A 25008-nucleotide genomic window follows, 5' to 3' on the forward strand; every position below is an offset into this window, starting at 1 on the left:
GTGGACGGCAGAGGGCCGGTGAAAGGTTTAGAAGCCATGGAGCAGAATTCGGTGGACGGCAGAGGGCCGGTGAAAGGTTTAGAATCCATGGAGCAGAATTCGGTGGACGGCAGAGGGCCGGTGAAAGGTTTAGAAGCCATGGAGCAGAATTCGGTGGACGGCAGAGGGCCGGTGAAAGGTTTAGAAGCCATGGAGCAGAATTTGGTGGACGGCAGAGGGCCGGTGAAAGGTTTAGAAGCCATGGAGCAGAATTCGGTGGACGGCAGAGGGCCGGTGAAAGGTTTAGAAGCCATGGAGCAGAATTCGGTGGACGGCAGAGGGCCGGTGAAAGGTTTAGAAGCCATGGAGCAGAATTCGGTGGACGGCAGAGGGCCGGTGAAAGGTTTAGAAGCCATGGAGCAGAATTCGGTGGACGGCAGAGGGCCGGTGTAGCGGCAACATGCCAGAATGCCGCTTCTTGGTGTAGACGGGGAGTGAATCCATACGCGCTCAACGTCCAAAGAAATAGTTTTCCACACATTAAGCTCCGTTATCAGACACCGATGTGGTGACCCGATTTAATTAGAATAAGTAGGTTACATGGGAGGGTTGATCACAGTGATCCTAAAACGTCATATAACCTGGTCTAATTGCTTAAAGTGTAATCTAAACAGTTTCCGAAAGCGTCCTGAAGCGGTAAGAAAATCATATGGTTTCCCCATCGGCTACCGCCCAACAGCTGATTCCTATCACCTATCTAATGATCTCCGCTGCGCTGTGCCCGATCACCCGACAGGTGCAGGTGATCCACTCACAGCGCCACAGAGTCCACCCAACAGGCTACACAGAATCATAACCTTCCCCTCAATCATAACATTCCCCTCAATCATTACATTCCCATAAATTGTAACCTTCTATTGATAAAAATAATGATAATGATAATAATAATACTAATAATAATAATAATAATAAATAACAAAAAACACTCATTCGGCCTTTACACCGGCCCCTAATTGTGCCTACACAATTACAAAATATGGTCGGGCGAGTGTTCATTACAGCTGGCAATCCTCCTTTGACTCCAGTAGCAGGCAAAGCTTCGTGATTGGCCTCTGTAGCACATTGGTCTTGGTCTTCACCCTGACACTTCGTACCAGGCCCTTGTTATCCGGAAAGGTTTCCAGGATCCGTCCAAGCGGCCAGGAATTCCTGGGCGCTGTGTCGTCCACTATGACCACCAAGTCACCAGGGGCGAAGTTCTCTTTCTGGGTCTGCCACTTACATCTTTCCTGCATCATGGGCAAGCACTCCCTCACCCAGCGTTTCCAGAAGATGTCGGCCAGGTATTGTGCCTGTTTCCACCTTCTGCGGGTGTACATATCCTCCTTCTCAAATACACCTGGAGGCATAACAGGTTGTCCCTTCAAGAGGAGTAGGTGGTTTGGTGTAAGGGGTTCTAAATCTTTGGGGTCGTTGGACACCGTGGTAAGTGGGCGATCGTTCATAATGGCTTCCACCTCACACAGTGCTGTGAGGAGAGTCTCATCATCCACCTTTTGTTCCTTCAGGACCGACTGGAGGATCCTTTTTGTCGACTTGATCAACCTCTCCCATACCCCACCGAAGTGGGCCGCAGAGGGGGGATTGAAAATCCACTTTACTCCAGAGTCCGCCATTATGGTGCTAATTTTAGTTTGGTCCAGCTGCTTGAGGGCCTGGTTTAGCTCTCTCTGGGCACCAACGAAATTGGTCCCTTGATCCGTCCTTATGGAGCGTACTGGACCCCGTCTGCAAATGAATCTTCTGATGGCGTTTATACAGGATGCAGTGTCGAGGAAGTGTGCTACGTCAAGATGAACGGCCCGTGTCACTAGGCAAGTAAAAATGACACCCCATCTCTTGACGGTACTCCGTGCTCTCTTTACCTCTATGGGGCCGAAATAATCAATACCCACATGAGTAAAAGGTGGGAGGTCCGGCGTTATCCGATCCACGGGTAGGTCTGACATTTTCTGTACACCAGGCTTGGCTAGTACACGTCTACAGACTACACACTCCCTAATGACCTTCCTGGTCATGGAATTAGCGCAGGGTAGCCAGTATCGCTCCCTTAGCCTGGAAAGGGTGTGTCCTCTCCCAGAGTGTTGCAGTTGTTCATGGATCTGCCTCACAATCAAGCCTGATATGCGAGTGTGTTTGGGCAGGATCAGTGGGTGTTTCTCTTCCACTGGCATGGCCATTTTGTTCAGCCTACCTCCCACTCTCAGCAATCCATCATCCAGGAGAGGATCCAGTCTTAAAATGGAGCTGGATAGCTTCACAGATTTTCCCTTCCTGAGGGATGTTATCTCGTCCTTGAAGTGCTGCTCTTGAGAGTAGCGTATGAGCGCATGCCTGGCCTTAGTCAGTTCCTCTACTGACAGGCTAGTTTGCACTATGGAGTCGGTGGAGGCTTGATCCATGCTAGGGCCTGGCTCCTTCTTTTGGAGCCTGGCTCGAAGTAGTCGTTTTAGTCTTAGGAACCACGCAGCTGCTCTTGTCAACCTATTCCAGGTTGAGTAGTGCCCAATCAGCTGACTTGTCGGGTTCGCCTCTTCTACCGTAACACTACTTACAAAGACCTCTTTCTTGACTTCTGGGTCATCTTGGTGCACCGAACCATATAATTCCTCTGGTCTATTCGGCCAGTGCTCCTCTCCCTTCTGTAGGAATTCTGGGCCACTGAACCATTGCTTTGACCTGAGCATCCTGTCAGCATCCAAACCTCTTGATGCCTCATCTGCAGGGTTCTCCTTCGAGCTCACGTACCTCCATTGAGATGCCGTGGTGAGGTCCTGAATAATGGCGAGGCGATTGGCCACAAATGTCCGAAATCGTCTTTTCTCATTGTAGACATATTTTAGGACTGTCTGGCTGTCTGTCCATAGTACCGACTCTTTCAGTGTCAGGTGTAGCTCTTTTCTGAGCATTCTGTCCATACGGGAAGCCAGAGTAGCTGCGGCAAGTTCCATCCGAGGGATTGTTACTTGTTTCAGAGGGGCTACCCTTGCTTTTCCCATCACAAATGCCGTGTGTATCTTGCCCTGGTCATTTGTGTACCTTGCGTAACTCACTGTGCCGTATCCTGATTCGCTTGCATCGCAGAAGTGGTGGAGTTGAACAGCTTCCAGTTTCCCAAAACCGGCGGGTTTCATGCACCTGTTTATCCTGAGCTCTGACAGCTTGTCCAGGTCTGAAAACCACTCTTTCCACCGTTTTGCCAGTGGCTCCGGGATATCTGTATCCCATCCGCACTTGTTCCTGCAGAGCTCTTGAAGAATCATTTTTGCCGTGAGCACATAAGGAGCTAGGAAACCAAGTGGGTCATACATGGAACATACAATGGAAAGAATGCCTCTCCTGGTTAGGGGTCGATTCCTGATAGTAACTCGGAAATTGAATGTGTCACTTTCAAGGTTCCATTGGATGCCTAGAGCCCGTTCAGTGAGTGGTTTCTCCCAATCAAGATCCAACTCAACGTTCTGCTTGGCCTTGTCCTCTTCAGGGAGGCTAGCCAGCACCTCTTTACTGTTGCTCACCCATTTGGTGAGTCTGATTCCACCTCTTGCACATGCTTCTCTGAGTCCTTCTGTCAACTTGACGGCTTGGCTCACTGTCTCCACCGACTTCAGGCAGTCATCAACGTAAAAGTTAGACCTGATGGTATCGGTGACTTCTTGGCCGTAATGATCACTGTTATCCTCCGCTGTCTGTCTCAGAGCAAAGTTGGAACAACTAGGTGAAGATACGGCACCGAACAGGTGTACCTTCATCCTGTACTCTTCCAGCGGCCGGGTGATATCGCCATCTGGCCACCATAAGAATCGGAGAAAGTCAATGTGATCTGGATGGACTCTGACCTGATGGAACATTCCTTGTATGTCTGCCATGAAGGCTACTTGGTCTTGACGGAATCTTAACAACACTCCTATTAGTGTGTTTGTCAGGTCTGGACCCTGAAGCAGTTCATCATTGAGTGATGTGCCTTGGAATGATGATGTGCAATCAAACACCACTCGTAATTTCTTCTTTCTTTTGTGATACACCCCGTGATGGGGTATGTACCAGACATGGCCATCTTTTTTGCTTAGCTCTTGAAGAGGTACCTTCTCTGCGTAGTCCTGGCTGATTACCTCTTCCATGAAGCTTTTGTACTCTGCATGGTACTCCTCATTCTTCCTGAGCTTCTTTTGCAGGCCTATGGCTCGTTGTGTCGCCACCTGTCTGTTGTTGGGCATCATCACATCTCCCTTTCGAAAGGGGAGTGGCAAGTGATAATGACCATCTTTTAAGGTTATTGAACTGGTGGCGATTTTTATGAACTTTTTGTCCTCTACCGATGGCTCATTCTGCTCATCATGGTGCTTTTCAGAAAAGTCCTGATTGTATTGTTCCACAAGCAGGTCCTCCAGTTTCGCGATTGATATTCTATTTGCTGTGGCTTTGGGTCTTCCCATCTCATCCACCGCGTTGATGTTAAGTGGACCACAAACCGCCCATCCCAAGAGTGTCCTCACCGCATATGGCCCGTCGTCCTGACTGTTTATGACCTGCCAAGGTTCCATGGCTCTTGGGGTATTGACTCCAATCAGAAGTTCCACCTCTGCATCAATCTGAGTGGTGTGAACATCTTTCAGGTAGGGCCATCTTTTCAATTCCTCTTGAGTAAGGATGTTTTCCTTTGACACAGGGATGGCTGGTTGCGTGTAAATTGTAGGCAGTGCAAGAAATGTGTCGTCATCGATGTTGCCTACCTCCAGGCCTGATATCTCATATGCCGGGACTGGTTTCTCTTGTGCCATGGTTGTAAGGAGAATTGAGGTTTTCCGGCCCTTAGCATTCAGCTTCCTCATGAGGCTCTCTGTGCAAAAGGATGCCGAGCTGCCATGGTCCAGGAAGGCATATGTAGTTATATACCTACTTCCGTCAGCTTGTTTCACCTTAACTGGCACGATGGCTAAGGCACAGTCCTTACCGGCCCCATTATCTTCACCCAGCCTCACCAGAGCACTACCCACAGTTTTCTTGGTCACGGTTGGTGTCCTCACCTGTTGAGGTGTTTTCACCTTCCATGTCGTAGACCTGACTGTTCCCTTTTGATGGCCTGGTCCTTCTTGGTCATTTGTCTCTATGTGTAGCAGAGTCAGGTGTTCTTTCTGGCAATGCTGACACCTCATCCGCTGGCTACAGTGCCTACTGAGATGTCCCTTGGTGAGACAACCAAAACAAAGTCCTTTCACCTTTAAGAACTCTATTTTGTCTAGATGTTTCTGAGCTCTTATCCTCCTGCAGGCTTCAAGTGAGTGATCGCCTGCACAGTACAAGCAAGGAGTTCTAAAAGCCACAGAGCCATCTGCCTTGCATCCTACATTACCGACGGTTGACGGTATGTTTGTGGCCGGTGTCACTGTCGTGGCAAAGCTGCTTCTCTCCTTTCTCTCTTTAACCGGTGCGGCTGATGCTCCTGCTCGTGCTTGCCATCCAGAGGCTGCCGTCTTGAGGTACCTTGGGGCAGCTCTGTCAGTACCATAGTCTTGAATATCACCGAACAATGGGTCGGAGGCCATTTTGGCTTGTTTTTCCAGGTAAGCCACAAGGTCCTTGAATTTGGCTCTTTGCCCAGTGCGCTCCTGGATGTCGTAGGCTGTTGACCTCCACCTTTCTCTGATCCTAAAGGGTATCTTGGATAAGATCAGTCGTAGGTTAGATGGATTGTCCAGCTCATCCATATAGTGGAGCTCCTGCATTGCATTACTGCATCCTCTCAGGTAGAGGGCGTAGGCGCGCAAAGCCTGACTATCCTCCGGTTTGATGCTGGACCAGTCCAAGGCCTTCTTTATATAAGCATTAGTTATCCTTATTTCATCACCGAAATTCTCTTTAAGTAGTCTTTTGGCTTCCACATATCCATCCTGTGGATGCATGTGTAGGCAGCTCCTCACAAGATCTTTAGGTTGCCCTGTGGTGTATTGTTCTAAAAAGTAGAGTCTATCTTGCTCGCTGGTGGTTCTATTTTCTATGCCATACTCGAAGGCTCGCATGAATGACCTAAAGTTCATAGGATCTCCGTTAAACATGGGAATCTCCCTGGTTGGGAGTAGCGCCAGATTCTGCTGTGAGACAAGTATATCTGCAATGTCGTTCTGCCTTGCCATGACATTTGATAGAACCTGGTCTGTTTGGGTTTGACCCTGTTGTCCTGCAGTAGCTCCAGATGGTTGTAGCTGAAGCTGCACAGGGTTCTGATGCTGATATGGAGCATGTGGTTGTTGCCAAGGTTGTGGCTGAGGTAGCACATATGGTGGTGGTCGATACTGTACAGGTGGTAGTGGCTGTATATATGGCTGTTTGGGTCTCACTACTTGTGGAGGCCTCTGTTGTTGTTGTTGTTGTTGTTGTTGTTGTTGTTGTTGTTGTTGTTGTTGTTGTTGTTGTTGCTGTTGTTGTTGCTGTTGATGCTGTTGTGGTTGTTGCTGTTGTTGATGCTGTTGTGGTTGTTGCTGTTGTTGTTGCTGTTGTTGTTGCTGATGTTGTTGTTGTTGTGGTTGCTGCTGTTGTTGCTGCTGTTGCTGCTGTTGTTGTTGCTGATGTTGTTGTTGTTGTTGTGGTTGCTGTTGTTGCTGCTGCTGTTGTTGATGCTGTTGTTGTTGCTGATGTTGTTGTTGTTGTTGTTGTTGTGGTTGCTGTTGTTGCTGCTGCTGTTGTTGATGCTGTTGTTGTTGCTGATGTTGTTGTTGTTGTTGTTGTGGTTGCTGTTGTTGCTGCTGCTGTTGTTGTTGTTGTTGTGGTGTGTGCGCCCATGCATACTGGTCCAAGAGCTGTCTTTGCACAGGGATTTTTGGAACAGCATTTATGGATGCATATTCTACCGTGGATTGCAATATCGGTAGTCCTTCTGAGGTGTCTAGAGCATGTGCTTGGTCAACATAATCATTCATACCATCTCTAGGTTGCATCTTGTACACATATCCGTCCTCTTGAGAGGGTGGCTGGTTAATTTGTGATGGATACCTCGTGGTTCTAGATGAGTTGGTTTGTGATAATGTCTCATACTCATCCAGTATCTTGAGTTTGGCCGCTGATACAGCCATGTCTGTGTCAAAGTCGAGTTTATCCTTCTCAGCCTTTAATTTAGCCTTGGCTTTAGCCTCCTGCAGACTTAATTCAGCTATGGCTTTAGCTTTATTTAGATTTGTTTCAACCTCTAATTCAGCCTCCTTTAGGCTAGCCTGCAGACTTAATTCAGCTATGGCTTTAGCTTTATTTAGATTTGTTTCAACCTCTAATTCAGCCTCCTTTAGGCTTATGGCTTGTCTGGCTGAAAGTGCAGCGGCCTTTGCCAGAATGGTGGCCCTCTCGTTTTCAGCCCTTCGACGGGCGGCAGATAACCTGGATGATTGGCTTTTACTTGATGATTTTGATGATTTGGATGATCTTGATGGGGCCCTGGAAACGCTATCCTCTGGGCCTATTGTAGCCTGAAGGTCCCTTTCCAGCTCATCTTGAGTCTCTACTGGAGACTCTTGGATCCCAGACCCAGTTGGACTTTGGGCTGGAGTTTGCCTTTCCTTATTCCCTTCCATCAACCATTTTTCCATCACATTAATAAATGCATTGAATTCATCTATTCTTGGTTTATACCGTTGTGTTTCATCCTCATCGCTTTCCTGTAAATACGGCTGTACAGACTCAATTGCTGACTTAAAAGCACTGAGTGTCTTATTGAACAGTGCCATGTCCGTTCTTACTCCTTGTTCATCATTTGATTTCATCATCAGAATAATCTCATTTTTCTTGCGGGTGCATGCTGCAAGCCTGGCTTTACGTGATGCCATTAGTTGTTTCAGCTCAATATCCGCTTGTGTCAAATCCATATTCTCTGTTTCAATATCCGACATCTTGTCTATATTTATCCACCAGTTCTTAAGACAGTTTTATAATTTGGCTTATATTCCACAGCGCCGTTTGCGCGCGCCACGTACGTGGTAGTGTCTATTCCATTCATACATTCTACTCACGCACATTCCCTTTGATGTCCTCGAGCCGGGAGGGAAGATCCTCCCTTCTTGGTGGTGATGCTTTCGTTGATCGATCCTGTAGCTGATCACAGGCAGCGATGTCCTCGGGCTGGCTCATTCACTGTGCTGATGTGGATCGATTCCTTCCTGCTGATCGCTGATCTTTGATTGTCTCTCACAACAATGCTGGCCCCTTGTTTCTTGCGGGTGCATGCTGCAAGCCTGGCTTTACGTGATGCCATTAGTTGTTTCAGCTCAATATCCGCTTGTGTCAAATCCATATTCTCTGTTTCAATATCCGACATCTTGTCTATATTTATCCACCAGTTCTTAAGACAGTTTTATAATTTGGCTTATATTCCACAGCGCCGTTTGCGCGCGCCACGTACGTGGTAGTGTCTATTCCATTCATACATTCTACTCACGCACATTCCCTTTGATGTCCTCGAGCCGGGAGGGAAGATCCTCCCCTCTTGGTGGTGATGCTTTCGTTGATCGATCCTGTAGCTGATCACAGGCAGCGATGTCCTCGGGCTGGCTCATTCACTGTGCTGATGTGGATCGATTCCTTCCTGCTGATCGCTGATCTTTGATTGTCTCTCACAACAATGCTGGCCCCTTGTTGTCAGTCCTCTTGCGAGTCCTCCTCTGGTGTTGTGCTTATTGACGCGCGCCTCTGCCTTGGGTCGCGTCAATATCTGCGCGAGTCCTCTTTCACTTTATTGAAGCTGGTTGGGGTTCAATAAACGAGATTTTCTTACTTAATGTAGCGGCAACATGCCAGAATGCCGCTTCTTGGTGTAGACGGGGAGTGAATCCATACGCGCTCAACGTCCAAAGAAATAGTTTTCCACACATTAAGCTCCGTTATCAGACACCGATGTGGTGACCCGATTTAATTAGAATAAGTAGGTTACATGGGAGGGTTGATCACAGTGATCCTAAAACGTCATATAACCTGGTCTAATTGCTTAAAGTGTAATCTAAACAGTTTCCGAAAGCGTCCTGAAGCGGTAAGAAAATCATATGGTTTCCCCATCGGCTACCGCCCAACAGCTGATTCCTATCACCTATCTAATGATCTCCGCTGCGCTGTGCCCGATCACCCGACAGGTGCAGGTGATCCACTCACAGCGCCACAGAGTCCACCCAACAGGCTACACAGAATCATAACCTTCCCCTCAATCATAACATTCCCCTCAATCATTACATTCCCATAAATTGTAACCTTCTATTGATAAAAATAATGATAATGATAATAATAATACTAATAATAATAATAATAATAATAAATAACAAAAAACACTCATTCGGCCTTTACAGCCGGTGAAAGGTTTAGAAGCCATGGAGCAGAATTTGGTGGACGGCAGAGGGCCGGTGAAAGGTTTAGAAGCCATGGAGCAGAATTCGGTGGACGGCAGAGGGCCGTGAGTTGAGGAGTTGAGTTGATGAGTTGAGTTGATGAGTTGATGAGTTGAGTTGATGAGTTGATGAGTTGAGTTGAGTTATATCCAGTTTTATCCAGTTTTTTCCAGTTTTTTCCACTCCTTTTTCCACTTTTTTTCCCACCTTTTTCCCACATTTTCCCACATTTTTCACTTTTTCCACTTTTTCCAATTTCTTCCACGTTTTTCCACCTTTTCCCACCTTTTTCCACCATAAAACTGGATAAAAGTGGAAAAAAGTGGAAAAAAGTGGAAAGGTTTAGAAGCCATGGAGCAGAATTCGGTGGACGGCAGAGGGCCGGTGAAAGGTTTAGAAGCCATGGAGCAGAATTCGGTGGACGGCAGAGGGCCGGTGAAAGGTTTAGAAGCCATGGAGTAGAATTCGGTGGACGGCAGAGGGCCGGTGAAAGGTTTAGAAGCCATGGAGCAGAATTCGGTGGACGGCAGAGGGCCGGTGAAAGGTTTAGAAGCCATGGAGCAGAATTCGGTGTACGGCAGAGGGCCGGTGAAAGGTTTAGAAGCCATGGAGCAGAATTCGGTGTACGGCAGAGGGCCGGTGAAAGGTTTAGAAGCCATGGAGCAGAATTCGGTGTACGGCAGAGGGCCGGTGAAAGGTTTAGAAGCCATGGAGCAGAATTCGGTGGACGGCAGAGGGCCGGTGAAAGGTTTAGAAGCCATGGAGCAGAATTCGGTGGACGGCAGAGGGCCGGTGAAAGGTTTAGAAGCCATGGAGCAGAATTCGGTGGACGGCAGAGGGCCGGTGAAAGGTTTAGAAGCCATGGAGCAGAATTCGGTGGACGGCAGAGGGCCGGTGAAAGGTTTAGAAGCCATGGAGCAGAATTCGGTGGACGGCAGAGGGCCGGTGAAAGGTTTAGAAGCCATGGAGCAGAATTCGGTGGACGGCAGAGGGCCGTGAGTTGAGGAGTTGAGTTGATGAGTTGAGTTGATGAGTTGATGAGTTGAGTTGATGAGTTGATGAGTTGAGTTGAGTTTTATCCAGTTTTATCCAGTTTTTTCCACTTTTTTCCACTCCTTTTTCCACTTTTTTTCCCAAATTTTTCCACTTTTTCCACTTTTTCCAATTTCTTCCACGTTTTTCCACCTTTTCCCACCTTTTTCCACCATAAAACTGGATAAAACTGGAAAAAACTGGAAAAAACTGGAAAGGTTTAGAAGCCATGGAGCAGAATTCGGTGGACGGCAGAGGGCCGGTGAAAGGTTTAGAAGCCATGGAGCAGAATTCGGTGGACGGCAGAGGGCCGGTGAAAGGTTTAGAAGCCATGGAGCAGAATTCGGTGGACGGCAGAGGGCCGGTGAAAGGTTTAGAAGCCATGGAGCAGAATTCGGTGGACGGCAGAGGGCCGGTGAAAGGTTTAGAAGCCATGGAGCAGAATTCGGTGGACGGCAGAGGGCCGGTGAAAGGTTTAGAAGCCATGGAGCAGAATTCGGTGGACGGCAGAGGGCCGGTGAAAGGTTTAGAAGCCATGGAGCAGAATTCGGTGGACGGCAGAGGGCCGGTGAAAGGTTTAGAAGCCATGGAGCAGAATTCGGTGGACGGCAGAGGGCCGGTGAAAGGTTTAGAAGCCATGGAGCAGAATTCGGTGGACGGCAGAGGGCCGGTGAACGGTTTAGAAGCCATGGAGCAGAATTTGGTGGACGGCAGAGGGCCGGTGAAAGGTTTAGAAACCATGGAGCAGAATTCGGTGGACGGCAGAGGGCCGTGAGTTGAGGAGTTGAGTTGATGAGTTGAGTTGATGAGTTGATGAGTTGAGTTGATGAGTTGATGAGTTGAGTTGAGTTATATCCAGTTTTATCCACTTTTTTCCACTTTTTTTCCCACCTTTTTCCCACATTTTCCCACATTTTTCCACTTTTTCCACTTTTTCCAATTTCTTCCACGTTTTTCCACCTTTTCCCACCTTTTTCCACCATAAAACTGGATAAAAGTGGAAAAAAGTGGAAAAAAGTGGAAAGGTTTAGAAGCCATGGAGCAGAATTTGGTGGACGGCAGAGGGCCGGTGAAAGGTTTAGAAGCCATGGAGCAGAATTCGGTGGACGGCAGGGGGCCGGTGAAAGGTTTAGAAGCCATGGAGCAGAATTCGGTGGACGGCAGAGGGCCGGTGAAAGGTTTAGAAGCCATGGAGCAGAATTCGGTGGACGGCAGAGGGCCGGTGAAAGGTTTAGAAGCCATGGAGTAGAATTCGGTGGACGGCAGAGGGCCGGTGAAAGGTTTAGAAGCCATGGAGCAGAATTCGGTGGACGGCAGAGGGCCGGTGAAAGGTTTAGAAGCCATGGAGCAGAATTCGGTGGACGGCAGAGGGCCGGTGAAAGGTTTAGAAGCCATGGAGCAGAATTCGGTGGACGGCAGAGGGCCGGTGAAAGGTTTAGAAGCCATGGAGCAGAATTCGGTGGACGGCAGAGGGCCGTTGAAAGGTTTAGAAGCCATGGAGCAGAATTTGGTGGACGGCAGAGGGCCGGTGAAAGGTTTAGAAGCCATGGAGCAGAATTTGGTGGACGGCAGAGGGCCGGTGAAAGGTTTAGAAGCCATGGAGCAGAATTTGGTGGACGGCAGAGGGCCGGTGAAAGGTTTAGAAGCCATGGAGCAGAATTCGGTGGACGGCAGAGGGCCGTGAGTTGAGGAGTTGAGTTGATGAGTTGAGTTGATGAGTTGATGAGTTGAGTTGATGAGTTGATGAGTTGAGTTGAGTTATATCCAGTTTTATCCAGTTTTATCCAGTTTTTTCCACTCCTTTTTCCACTTTTTTCCCACCTTTTTCCCACATTTTCCCAAATTTTTCCACTTTTCCCACTTTTTCCAATTTCTTCCACGTTTTTCCACCTTTTCCCACCTTTTTCCACCATAAAACTGGATAAAAGTGGAAAAAAGTGGAAAAAAGTGGAAAGGTTTAGAAGCCATGGAGCAGAATTCGGTGGACGGCAGAGGGCCGGTGAAAGGTTTAGAAGCCATGGAGCAGAATTCGGTGGACGGCAGAGGGCCGGTGAAAGGTTTAGAAGCCATGGAGCAGAATTCGGTGGACGGCAGAGGGCCGGTGAAAGGTTTAGAAGCCATGGAGCAGAATTCGGTGGACGGCAGAGGGCCGGTGAAAGGTTTAGAAGCCATGGAGCAGAATTCGGTGGACGGCAGAGGGCCCGTGAAAAGTTTAGAAGCCATGGAGCAGAATTCGGTGGACGGCAGAGGGCCGGTGAAAGGTTTAGAAGCCATGGAGCAGAATTCGGTGGACGGCAGAGGGCCGGTGAAAGGTTTAGAAGCCATGGAGCAGAATTCGGTGGACGGCAGAGGGCCGGTGAAAGGTTTAGAAGCCATGGAGCAGAATTCGGTGGACGGCAGAGGGCCGGTGAAAGGTTTAGAAGCCATGGATCAGAATTCGGTGGACGGCAGAGGGCCGGTGAAAGGTTTAGAAGCCATGGAGCAGAATTCGGTGTACGGCAGAGGGCCGGTGAAAGGTTTAGAAGCCATGGAGCAGAATTCGGTGTACGGCAGAGGGCCGGTGAAAGGTTTAGAAGCCATGGAGCAGAATTCGGTGTACGGCAGAGGGCCGGTGAAAGGTTTAGAAGCCATGGAGCAGAATTCGGTTGACGGCAGAGGGCCGGTGAAAGGTTTAGAATCCATGGAGCAGAATTCGGTGGACGGCAGAGGGCCGGTGAAAGGTTTAGAAGCCATGGAGCAGAATTCGGTGGACGGCAGAGGGCCGGTGGAAGGTTTAGAAGCCATGGAGCAGAATTCGGTGGACGGCAGAGGGCCGGTGAAAGGTTTAGAAGCCATGGAGCAGAATTCGGTGGACGGCAGAGGGCCGGTGAAAGGTTTAGAAGCCATGGAGCAGAATTCGGTGGACGGCAGAGGGCCGGTGAAAGGTTTAGAAGCCATGGAGCAGAATTCGGTGTACGGCAGAGGGCCGGTGAAAGGTTTAGAAGCCATGGAGCAGAATTCGGTGGACGGCAGAGGGCCGGTGAAAGGTTTAGAAGCCATGGAGCAGAATTCGGTGGACGGCAGAGGGCCGGTGAAAGGTTTAGAAGCCATGGAGCAGAATTCGGTGGACGGCAGAGGGCCGGTGAAAGGTTTAGAAGCCATGGAGCAGAATTCGGTGGACGGCAGAGGGCCGGTGAAAGGTTTAGAAGCCATGGAGCAGAATTCGGTGGACGGCAGAGGGCCGGTGAAAGGTTTAGAAGCCATGGAGCAGAATTCGGTGGACGGCAGAGGGCCGGTGAAAGGTTTAGAAGCCATGGAGCAGAATTCGGTGGACGGCAGAGGGCCGGTGAAAGGTTTAGAAGCCATGGAGCAGAATTCGGTGGACGGCAGAGGGCCGGTGAAAGGTTTAGAAGCCATGGAGCAGAATTCGGTGGACGGCAGAGGGCCGGTGAAAGGTTTAGAAGCCATGGAGCAGAATTTGGTGGACGGCAGAGGGCCGGTGAAAGGTTTAGAAGCCATGGAGCAGAATTCGGTGGACGGCAGAGGGCCGGTGAAAGGTTTAGAAGCCATGGAGCAGAATTCGGTGGATGGCAGAGGGCCGGTGAAAGGTTTAGAAGCCATGGAGCAGAATTCGGTGGACGGCAGAGGGCCGGTGAAAGGTTTAGAAGCCATGGAGCAGAATTTGGTGGACGGCAGAGGGCCGGTGAAAGGTTTAGAAGCCATGGAGCAGAATTCGGTGGACGGCAGAGGGCCGTGAGTTGAGGAGTTGAGTTGATGAGTTGAGTTGATGAGTTGATGAGTTGAGTTGATGAGTTGATGAGTTGAGTTGAGTTATATCCAGTTTTATCCAGTTTTCTCCAGTTTTTTCCACTCCTTTTTCCACTTTTTTTCCCACCTTTTTCCCACATTTTCCCACATTTTTCACTTTTTCCACTTTTTCCAATTTCTTCCACGTTTTTCCACCTTTTCCCACCTTTTTCCACCATAAAACTGGATAAAAGTGGAAAAAAGTGGAAAAAAGTGGAAAGGTTTAGAAGCCATGGAGCAGAATTCGGTGGACGGCAGAGGGCCGGTGAAAGGTTTAGAAGCCATGGAGCAGAATTCGGTGGACGGCAGAGGGCCGGTGAAAGGTTTAGAAGCCATGGAGTAGAATTCGGTGGACGGCAGAGGGCCGGTGAAAGGTTTAGAAGCCATGGAGCAGAATTCGGTGGACGGCAGAGGGCCGGTGAAAGGTTTAGAAGCCATGGAGCAGAATTCGGTGTACGGCAGAGGGCCGGTGAAAGGTTTAGAAGCCATGGAGCAGAATTCGGTGTACGGCAGAGGGCCGGTGAAAGGTTTAGAAGCCATGGAGCAGAATTCGGTGTACGGCAGAGGGCCGGTGAAAGGTTTAGAAGCCATGGAGCAGAATTCGGTGGACGGCAGAGGGCCGGTGAAAGGTTTAGAAGCCATGGAGCAGAATTCGGTGGACGGCAGAGGGCCGGTGAAAGGTTTAGAAGCCATGGAGCAGAATTCGGTGGACGGCAGAGGGCCGGTGAAAGGTTTAGAAGCCATGGAGCAGAATTCGGTGGACGGCAGAGGGCCGGTGAAAGGTTTAGAAGCCATGGAGCAGAATTCGGTGGACGGCAGAGGGCCGGTGAAAGGTTTAGAAGCCATGGAGCAGAATTCGGTGGACGGCAGAGGGCCGGTGAAAGGTTTAGAAGCCATGGAGCAGAATTCGGTGGACGGCAGAGGGCCGGTGAAAGGTTTAGAAGCCATGGAGCAGAATTCGGTGGACGGCAGAGGGCCGTGAGTTGAGGAGTTGAGTTGATGAGTTGAGTTGATGAGTTGATGAGTTGAGTTGATGAGTTGATGAGTTGAGTTGAGTTTTATCCAGTTTTATCCAGTTTTTTCCACTTTTTTCCACTCCTTTTTCCACTTTTTTTCCCACCTTTTTCCCACATTTTCCCAAATTTTTCCACTTTTTCCACTTTTTCCAATTTCTTCCACGTTTTTCCACCTTTTCCCACCTTTTTCCACCATAAAACTGGATAAAAGTGGAAAAAACTGGAAAAAACTGGAAAGGTTTAGAAGCCATAGAGCAGAATTCGGTGGACGGCAGAGGGCCGGTGAAAGGTTTAGAAGCCATGGAGCAGAATTCGGTGGACGGCAGAGGGCCGGTGAAAGGTTTAGAAGCCATGGAGCAGAATTCGGTGGACGGCAGAGGGCCGGTGAAAGGTTTAGAAGCCATGGAGCAGAATTCGGTGTACGGCAGAGGGCCGGTGAAAGGTTTAGAAGCCATGGAGCAGAATTCGGTGTACGGCAGAGGGCCGGTGAAAGGTTTAGAAGCCATGGAGCAGAATTCGGTGGACGGCAGAGGGCCGGTGAAAGGTTTAGAAGCCATGGAGCAGAATTCGGTGGACGGCAGAGGGCCGGTGAAAGGTTTAGAAGCCATGGAGTAGAATTCGGTGGACGGCAGAGGGCCGGTGAAAGGTTTAGAAGCCATGGAGCAGAATTCGGTGGACGGCAGAGGGCCGGTGAAAGGTTTAGAAGCCATGGAGCAGAATTCGGTGGACGGCAGAGGGCCGGTGAAAGGTTTAGAAGCCATGGAGCAGAATTCGGTGGACGGCAGAGGGCCGGTGAAAGGTTTAGAAGCCATGGAGCAGAATTCGGTGGACGGCAGAGGGCCGTTGAAAGGTTTAGAAGCCATGGAGCAGAATTTGGTGGACGGCAGAGGGCCGGTGAAAGGTTTAGAAGCCATGGAGCAGAATTTGGTGGACGGCAGAGGGCCGGTGAAAGGTTTAGAAGCCATGGAGCAGAATTTGGTGGACGGCAGAGGGCCGGTGAAAGGTTTAGAAGCCATGGAGCAGAATTCGGTGGACGGCAGAGGGCCGTGAGTTGAGGAGTTGAGTTGATGAGTTGAGTTGATGAGTTGATGAGTTGAGTTGATGAGTTGATGAGTTGAGTTGAGTTATATCCAGTTTTATCCAGTTTTTTCCAGTTTTTTCCACTCCTTTTTCCACTTTTTTCCCACCTTTTTCCCACATTTTCCCAAATTTTTCCACTTTTTCCACTTTTTCCAATTTCTTCCACGTTTTTCCACCTTTTCCCACCTTTTTCCACCATAAAACTGGATAAAAGTGGAAAAAAGTGGAAAAAAGTGGAAAGGTTTAGAAGCCATGGAGCAGAATTCGGTGGACGGCAGAGGGCCGGTGAAAGGTTTAGAAGCCATGGAGCAGAATTCGGTGGACGGCAGAGGGCCGGTGAAAGGTTTAGAAGCCATGGAGCAGAATTCGGTGGACGGCAGAGGGCCGGTGAAAGGTTTAGAAGCCATGGAGCAGAATTCGGTGGACGGCAGAGGGCCGGTGAAAGGTTTAGAAGCCATGGAGCAGAATTCGGTGGACGGCAGAGGGCCGGTGAAAAGTTTAGAAGCCATGGAGCAGAATTCGGTGGACGGCAGAGGGCCGGTGAAAGGTTTAGAAGCCATGGAGCAGAATTCGGTGGACGGCAGAGGGCCGGTGAAAGGTTTAGAAGCCATGGAGCAGAATTCGGTGTACGGCAGAGGGCCGGTGAAAGGTTTAGAAGCCATGGAGCAGAATTCGGTGTACGGCAGAGGGCCGGTGAAAGGTTTAGAAGCCATGGAGCAGAATTCGGTGTACGGCAGAGGGCCGGTGAAAGGTTTAGAAGCCATGGAGCAGAATTCGGTGGACGGCAGAGGGCCGGTGAAAGGTTTAGAAGCCATGGAGCAGAATTCGGTGGACGGCAGAGGGCCGGTGAAAGGTTTAGAAGCCATGGAGCAGAATTCGGTGGACGGCAGAGGGCCGGTGAAAGGTTTAGAAGCCATGGAGCAGAATTCGGTGGACGGCAGAGGGCCGGTGAAAAGTTTAGAAGCCATGGAGCAGAATTCGGTGGACGGCAGAGGGCCGGTGAAAGGTTTAGAAGCCATGGATCAGAATTCGGTGGACGGCAGAGGGCCGGTGAAAGGTTTAGAAGCCATGGAGCAGAATTCGGTGTACGGCAGAGGGCCGGTGAAAGGTTTAGAAGCCATGGAGCAGAATTCGGTGTACGGCAGAGGGCCGGTGAAAGGTTTAGAAGCCATGGAGCAGAATTCGGTGTACGGCAGAGGGCCGGTGAAAGGTTTAGAAGCCATGGAGCAGAATTCGGTGGACGGCAGAGGTCCGGTGAAAGGTTTAGAATCCATGGAGCAGAATTCGGTGGACGGCAGAGGGCCGGTGAAAGGTTTAGAAGCCATGGAGCAGAATTCGGTGGACGGCAGAGGGCCGGTGGAAGGTTTAGAAGCCATGGAGCAGAATTCGGTGGACGGCAGAGGGCCGGTGAAAGGTTTAGAAGCCATGGAGCAGAATTCGGTGGACGGCAGAGGGCCGGTGAAAGGTTTAGAAGCCATGGAGCAGAATTCGGTGGACGGCAGAGGGCCGGTGAAAGGTTTAGAAGCCATGGAGCAGAATTCGGTGTACGGCAGAGGGCCGGTGAAAGGTTTAGAAGCCATGGAGCAGAATTCGGTGGACGGCAGAGGGCCGGTGAAAGGTTTAGAAGCCATGGAGCAGAATTCGGTGGACGGCAGAGGGCCGGTGAAAGGTTTAGAAGCCATGGAGCAGAATTCGGTGGACGGCAGAGGGCCGGTGAAAGGTTTAGAAGCCATGGAGCAGAATTCGGTGGACGGCAGAGGGCCGGTGAAAGGTTTAGAAGCCATGGAGCAGAATTCGGTGGACGGCAGAGGGCCGGTGAAAGGTTTAGAAGCCATGGAGCAGAATTCGGTGGACGGCAGAGGGCCGGTGAAAGGTTTAGAAGCCATGGAGCAGAATTCGGTGGACGGCAGAGGGCCGGTGAAAGGTTTAGAAGCCATGGAGCAGAATTCGGTGGACGGCAGAGGGCCGGTGAAAGGTTTAGAAGCCATGGAGCAGAATTCGGTGGACGGCAGAGGGCCGGTGAAAGGTTTAGAAGCCATGGAGCAGAATTTGGTGGACGGCAGAGGGCCGGTGAAAGGTTTAGAAGCCATGGAGCAGAATTCGGTGGACGGCAGAGGGCCGGTGAAAGGTTTAGAAGCCATGGAGCAGAATTCGGTGGACGGCAGAGGGCCGGTGAAAGGTTTAGAAGCCATGGAGCAGAATTCGGTGGACGGCAGAGGGCCGGTGAAAGGTTTAGAAGCCATGGAGCAGAATTTGGTGGACGGCAGAGGGCCGGTGAAAGGTTTAGAAGCCATGGAGCAGAATTCGGTGGACGGCAGAGGGCCGTGAGTTGAGGAGTTGAGTTGATGAGTTGAGTTGATGAGTTGATGAGTTGAGTTGATGAGTTGATGAGTTGAGTTGAGTTATATCCAGTTTTATCCAGTTTTTTCCAGTTTTTTCCACTCCTTTTTCCACTTTTTTTCCCACCTTTTTCCCACATTTTCCCACATTTTTCACTTTTTCCACTTTTTCCAATTTCTTCCACGTTTTTCCACCTTTTCCCACCTTTTTCCACCATAAAACTGGATAAAAGTGGAAAAAAGTGGAAAAAAGTGGAAAGGTTTAGAAGCCATGGAGCAGAATTCGGTGGACGGCAGAGGGCCGGTGAAAGGTTTAGAAGCCATGGAGCAGAATTCGGTGGACGGCAGAGGGCCGGTGAAAGGTTTAGAAGCCATGGAGTAGAATTCGGTGGACGGCAGAGGGCCGGTGAAAGGTTTAGAAGCCATGGAGCAGAATTCGGTGGACGGCAGAGGGCCGGTGAAAGGTTTAGAAGCCATGGAGCAGAATTCGGTGTACGGCAGAGGGCCGGTGAAAGGTTTAGAAGCCATGGAGCAGAATTCGGTGTACGGCAGAGGGCCGGTGAAAGGTTTAGAAGCCATGGAGCAGAATTCGGTGTACGGCAGAGGGCCGGTGAAAGGTTTAGAAGCCATGGAGCAGAATTCGGTGGACGGCAGAGGGCCGGTGAAAGGTTTAGAAGCCATGGAGCAGAATTCGGTGGACGGCAGAGGGCCGGTGAAAGGTTTAGAAGCCATGGAGCAGAATTCGGTGGACGGCAGAGGGCCGGTGAAAGGTTTAGAAGCCATGGAGCAGAATTCGGTGGACGGCAGAGGGCCGGTGAAAGGTTTAGAAGCCATGGAGCAGAATTCGGTGGACGGCAGAGGGCCGGTGAAAGGTTTAGAAGCCATGGAGCAGAATTCGGTGGACGGCAGAGGGCCGGTGAAAGGTTTAGAAGCCATGGAGCAGAATTCGGTGGACGGCAGAGGGCCGGTGAAAGGTTTAGAAGCCATGGAGCAGAATTCGGTGGACGGCAGAGGGCCGTGAGTTGAGGAGTTGAGTTGATGAGTTGAGTTGATGAGTTGATGAGTTGAGTTGATGAGTTGATGAGTTGAGTTGAGTTTTATCCAGTTTTATCCACTTTTTTCCACTTTTTTCCACTCCTTTTTCCACTTTTTTTCCACTTTTTTTCCCACCTTTTTCCCACATTTTCCCAAATTTTTCCACTTTTTCCACTTTTTCCAATTTCTTCCACGTTTTTCCACCTTTTCCCACCTTTTTCCACCATAAAACTGGATAAAAGTGGAAAAAACTGGAAAAAACTGGAAAGGTTTAGAAGCCATAGAGCAGAATTCGGTGGACGGCAGAGGGCCGGTGAAAGGTTTAGAAGCCATGGAGCAGAATTCGGTGGACGGCAGAGGGCCGGTGAAAGGTTTAGAAGCCATGGAGCAGAATTCGGTGGACGGCAGAGGGCCGGTGAAAGGTTTAGAAGCCATGGAGCAGAATTCGGTGTACGGCAGAGGGCCGGTGAAAGGTTTAGAAGCCATGGAGCAGAATTCGGTGTACGGCAGAGGGCCGGTGAAAGGTTTAGAAGCCATGGAGCAGAATTCGGTGTACGGCAGAGGGCCGGTGAAAGGTTTAGAAGCCATGGAGCAGAATTCGGTGGACGGCAGAGGGCCGGTGAAAGGTTTAGAAGCCATGGAGCAGAATTCGGTGGACGGCAGAGGGCCGGTGAAAGGTTTAGAAGCCATGGAGCAGAATTCGGTGGACGGCAGAGGGCCGGTGAAAGGTTTAGAAGCCATGGAGCAGAATTCGGTGGACGGCAGAGGGCCGGTGAAAGGTTTAGAAGCCATGGAGCAGAATTCGGTGGACGGCAGAGGGCCGGTGAAAGGTTTAGAAGCCATGGAGCAGAATTCGGTGGACGGCAGAGGGCCGGTGAAAGGTTTAGAAGCCATGGAGCAGAATTCGGTGGACGGCAGAGGGCCGGTGAAAGGTTTAGAAGCCATGGAGCAGAATTTGGTGGACGGCAGAGGGCCGGTGAAAGGTTTAGAAGCCATGGAGCAGAATTCGGTGGACGGCAGAGGGCCGTGAGTTGAGGAGTTGAGTTGATGAGTTGAGTTGATGAGTTGATGAGTTGAGTTGATGAGTTGATGAGTTTGATGAGTTGAGTTGAGTTATATCCAGTTTTATCCAGTTTTTTCCAGTTTTTTCCACTCCTTTTTCCACTTTTTTTCCCACCTTTTTCCCACATTTTCCCACATTTTTCCACTTTTTCCACTTTTTCCAATTTCTTCCACGTTTTTCCACCTTTTTCCACCATAAAACTGGATAAAAGTGGAAAAAAGTGGAAAAAACTGGAAAGGTTTAGAAGCCATGGAGCAGAATTCGGTGGACGGCAGAGGGCCGGTGAAAGGTTTAGAAGCCATGGAGCAGAATTCGGTGGACGGCAGAGGGCCGGTGAAAGGTTTAGAAGCCATGGAGTAGAATTCGGTGGACGGCAGAGGGCCGGTGAAAGGTTTAGAAGCCATGGAGCAGAATTCGGTGGACGGCAGAGGGCCGGTGAAAGGTTTAGAAGCCATGGAGCAGAATTCGGTGGACGGCAGAGGGCCGGTGAAAGGTTTAGAAGCCATGGAGCAGAATTCGGTGGACGGCAGAGGGCCGGTGAAAGGTTTAGAAGCCATGGAGCAGAATTCGGTGGACGGCAGAGGGCCGGTGAAAGGTTTAGAAGCCATGGAGCAGAATTCGGTGGACGGCAGAGGGCCGGTGAAAGGTTTAGAAGCCATGGAGCAGAATTCGGTGGACGGCAGAGGGCCGGTGAAAGGTTTAGAAGCCATGGAGCAGAATTCGGTGGACGGCAGAGGGCCGGTGAAAGGTTTAGAAGCCATGGAGCAGAATTCGGTGGACGGCAGAGGGCCGGTGAAAGGTTTAGAAGCCATGGAGCAGAATTCGGTGGACGGCAGAGGGCCGGTGAAAGGTTTAGAAGCCATGGAGCAGAATTCGGTGGACGGCAGAGGGCCGGTGAAAGGTTTAGAAGCCATGGAGCAGAATTCGGTGGACGGCAGAGGGCCGGTGAAAGGTTTAGAAGCCATGGAGCAGAATTCGGTGGACGGCAGAGGGCCGGTGAAAGGTTTAGAAGCCATGGAGCAGAATTCGGTGGACGGCAGAGGGCCGGTGAAAGGTTTAGAAGCCATGGAGCAGAATTTGGTGGACGGCAGAGGGCCGGTGAAAGGTTTAGAAGCCATGGAGCAGAATTCGGTGGACGGCAGAGGGCCGGTGAAAGGTTTAGAAGCCATGGAGCAGAATTCGGTGGACGGCAGAGGGCCGGTGAAAGGTTTAGAAGCCATGGAGCAGAATTCGGTGGACGGCAGAGGGCCGGTGAAAGGTTTAGAAGCCATGGAGCAGAATTCGGTGGACGGCAGAGGGCCGGTGAAAGGTTTAGAAGCCATGGAGCAGAATTCGGTGGACGGCAGAGGGCCGGTGAAAGGTTTAGAAGCCATGGAGCAGAATTCGGTGGACGGCAGAGGGCCGGTGAAAGGTTTAGAAGCCATGGAGCAGAATTCGGTGGACGGCAGAGGGCCGGTGAAAAGTTTAGAAGCCATGGAGCAGAATTCGGTGGACGGCAGAGGGCCGGTGAAAGGTTTAGAAGCCATGGATCAGAATTCGGTGGACGGCAGAGGGCCGGTGAAAGGTTTAGAAGCCATGGAGCAGAATTCGGTGTACGGCAGAGGGCCGGTGAAAGGTTTAGAAGCCATGGAGCAGAATTCGGTGTACGGCAGAGGGCCGGTGAAAGGTTTAGAAGCCATGGAGCAGAATTCGGTGTACGGCAGAGGGCCGGTGAAAGGTTTAGAAGCCATGGAGCAGAATTCGGTGGACGGCAGAGGTCCGGTGAAAGGTTTAGAATCCATGGAGCAGAATTCGGTGGACGGCAGAGGGCCGGTGAAAGGTTTAGAAGCCATGGAGCAGAATTCGGTGGACGGCAGAGGGCCGGTGGAAGGTTTAGAAGCCATGGAGCAGAATTCGGTGGACGGCAGAGGGCCGGTGAAAGGTTTAGAAGCCATGGAGCAGAATTCGGTGGACGGCAGAGGGCCGGTGAAAGGTTTAGAAGCCATGGAGCAGAATTCGGTGGACGGCAGAGGGCCGGTGAAAGGTTTAGAAGCCATGGAGCAGAATTCGGTGTACGGCAGAGGGCCGGTGAAAGGTTTAGAAGCCATGGAGCAGAATTCGGTGGACGGCAGAGGGCCGGTGAAAGGTTTAGAAGCCATGGAGCAGAATTCGGTGGACGGCAGAGGGCCGGTGAAAGGTTTAGAAGCCATGGAGCAGAATTCGGTGGACGGCAGAGGGCCGGTGAAAGGTTTAGAAGCCATGGAGCAGAATTCGGTGGACGGCAGAGGGCCGGTGAAAGGTTTAGAAGCCATGGAGCAGAATTCGGTGGACGGCAGAGGGCCGGTGAAAGGTTTAGAAGCCATGGAGCAGAATTCGGTGGACGGCAGAGGGCCGGTGAAAGGTTTAGAAGCCATGGAGCAGAATTCGGTGGACGGCAGAGGGCCGGTGAAAGGTTTAGAAGCCATGGAGCAGAATTCGGTGGACGGCAGAGGGCCGGTGAAAGGTTTAGAAGCCATGGAGCAGAATTCGGTGGACGGCAGAGGGCCGGTGAAAGGTTTAGAAGCCATGGAGCAGAATTTGGTGGACGGCAGAGGGCCGGTGAAAGGTTTAGAAGCCATGGAGCAGAATTCGGTGGACGGCAGAGGGCCGGTGAAAGGTTTAGAAGCCATGGAGCAGAATTCGGTGGACGGCAGAGGGCCGGTGAAAGGTTTAGAAGCCATGGAGCAGAATTCGGTGGACGGCAGAGGGCCGGTGAAAGGTTTAGAAGCCATGGAGCAGAATTTGGTGGACGGCAGAGGGCCGGTGAAAGGTTTAGAAGCCATGGAGCAGAATTCGGTGGACGGCAGAGGGCCGTGAGTTGAGGAGTTGAGTTGATGAGTTGAGTTGATGAGTTGATGAGTTGAGTTGATGAGTTGATGAGTTGAGTTGAGTTATATCCAGTTTTATCCAGTTTTTTCCAGTTTTTTCCACTCCTTTTTCCACTTTTTTTCCCACCTTTTTCCCACATTTTCCCACATTTTTCACTTTTTCCACTTTTTCCAATTTCTTCCACGTTTTTCCACCTTTTCCCACCTTTTTCCACCATAAAACTGGATAAAAGTGGAAAAAAGTGGAAAAAAGTGGAAAGGTTTAGAAGCCATGGAGCAGAATTCGGTGGACGGCAGAGGGCCGGTGAAAGGTTTAGAAGCCATGGAGCAGAATTCGGTGGACGGCAGAGGGCCGGTGAAAGGTTTAGAAGCCATGGAGTAGAATTCGGTGGACGGCAGAGGGCCGGTGAAAGGTTTAGAAGCCATGGAGCAGAATTCGGTGGACGGCAGAGGGCCGGTGAAAGGTTTAGAAGCCATGGAGCAGAATTCGGTGTACGGCAGAGGGCCGGTGAAAGGTTTAGAAGCCATGGAGCAGAATTCGGTGTACGGCAGAGGGCCGGTGAAAGGTTTAGAAGCCATGGAGCAGAATTCGGTGTACGGCAGAGGGCCGGTGAAAGGTTTAGAAGCCATGGAGCAGAATTCGGTGGACGGCAGAGGGCCGGTGAAAGGTTTAGAAGCCATGGAGCAGAATTCGGTGGACGGCAGAGGGCCGGTGAAAGGTTTAGAAGCCATGGAGCAGAATTCGGTGGACGGCAGAGGGCCGGTGAAAGGTTTAGAAGCCATGGAGCAGAATTCGGTGGACGGCAGAGGGCCGGTGAAAGGTTTAGAAGCCATGGAGCAGAATTCGGTGGACGGCAGAGGGCCGGTGAAAGGTTTAGAAGCCATGGAGCAGAATTCGGTGGACGGCAGAGGGCCGGTGAAAGGTTTAGAAGCCATGGAGCAGAATTCGGTGGACGGCAGAGGGCCGGTGAAAGGTTTAGAAGCCATGGAGCAGAATTCGGTGGACGGCAGAGGGCCGTGAGTTGAGGAGTTGAGTTGATGAGTTGAGTTGATGAGTTGATGAGTTGAGTTGATGAGTTGATGAGTTGAGTTGAGTTTTATCCAGTTTTATCCACTTTTTTCCACTTTTTTCCACTCCTTTTTCCACTTTTTTTCCACTTTTTTTCCCACCTTTTTCCCACATTTTCCCAAATTTTTCCACTTTTTCCACTTTTTCCAATTTCTTCCACGTTTTTCCACCTTTTCCCACCTTTTTCCACCATAAAACTGGATAAAAGTGGAAAAAACTGGAAAAAACTGGAAAGGTTTAGAAGCCATAGAGCAGAATTCGGTGGACGGCAGAGGGCCGGTGAAAGGTTTAGAAGCCATGGAGCAGAATTCGGTGGACGGCAGAGGGCCGGTGAAAGGTTTAGA

This window comes from Notolepis coatsorum, assembly GCF_963971535.1.
Source record: "Notolepis coatsorum genome assembly, contig: SCAFFOLD_98, whole genome shotgun sequence".
Taxonomy (NCBI): Eukaryota; Metazoa; Chordata; class Actinopteri; order Aulopiformes; family Paralepididae; genus Notolepis; species Notolepis coatsorum.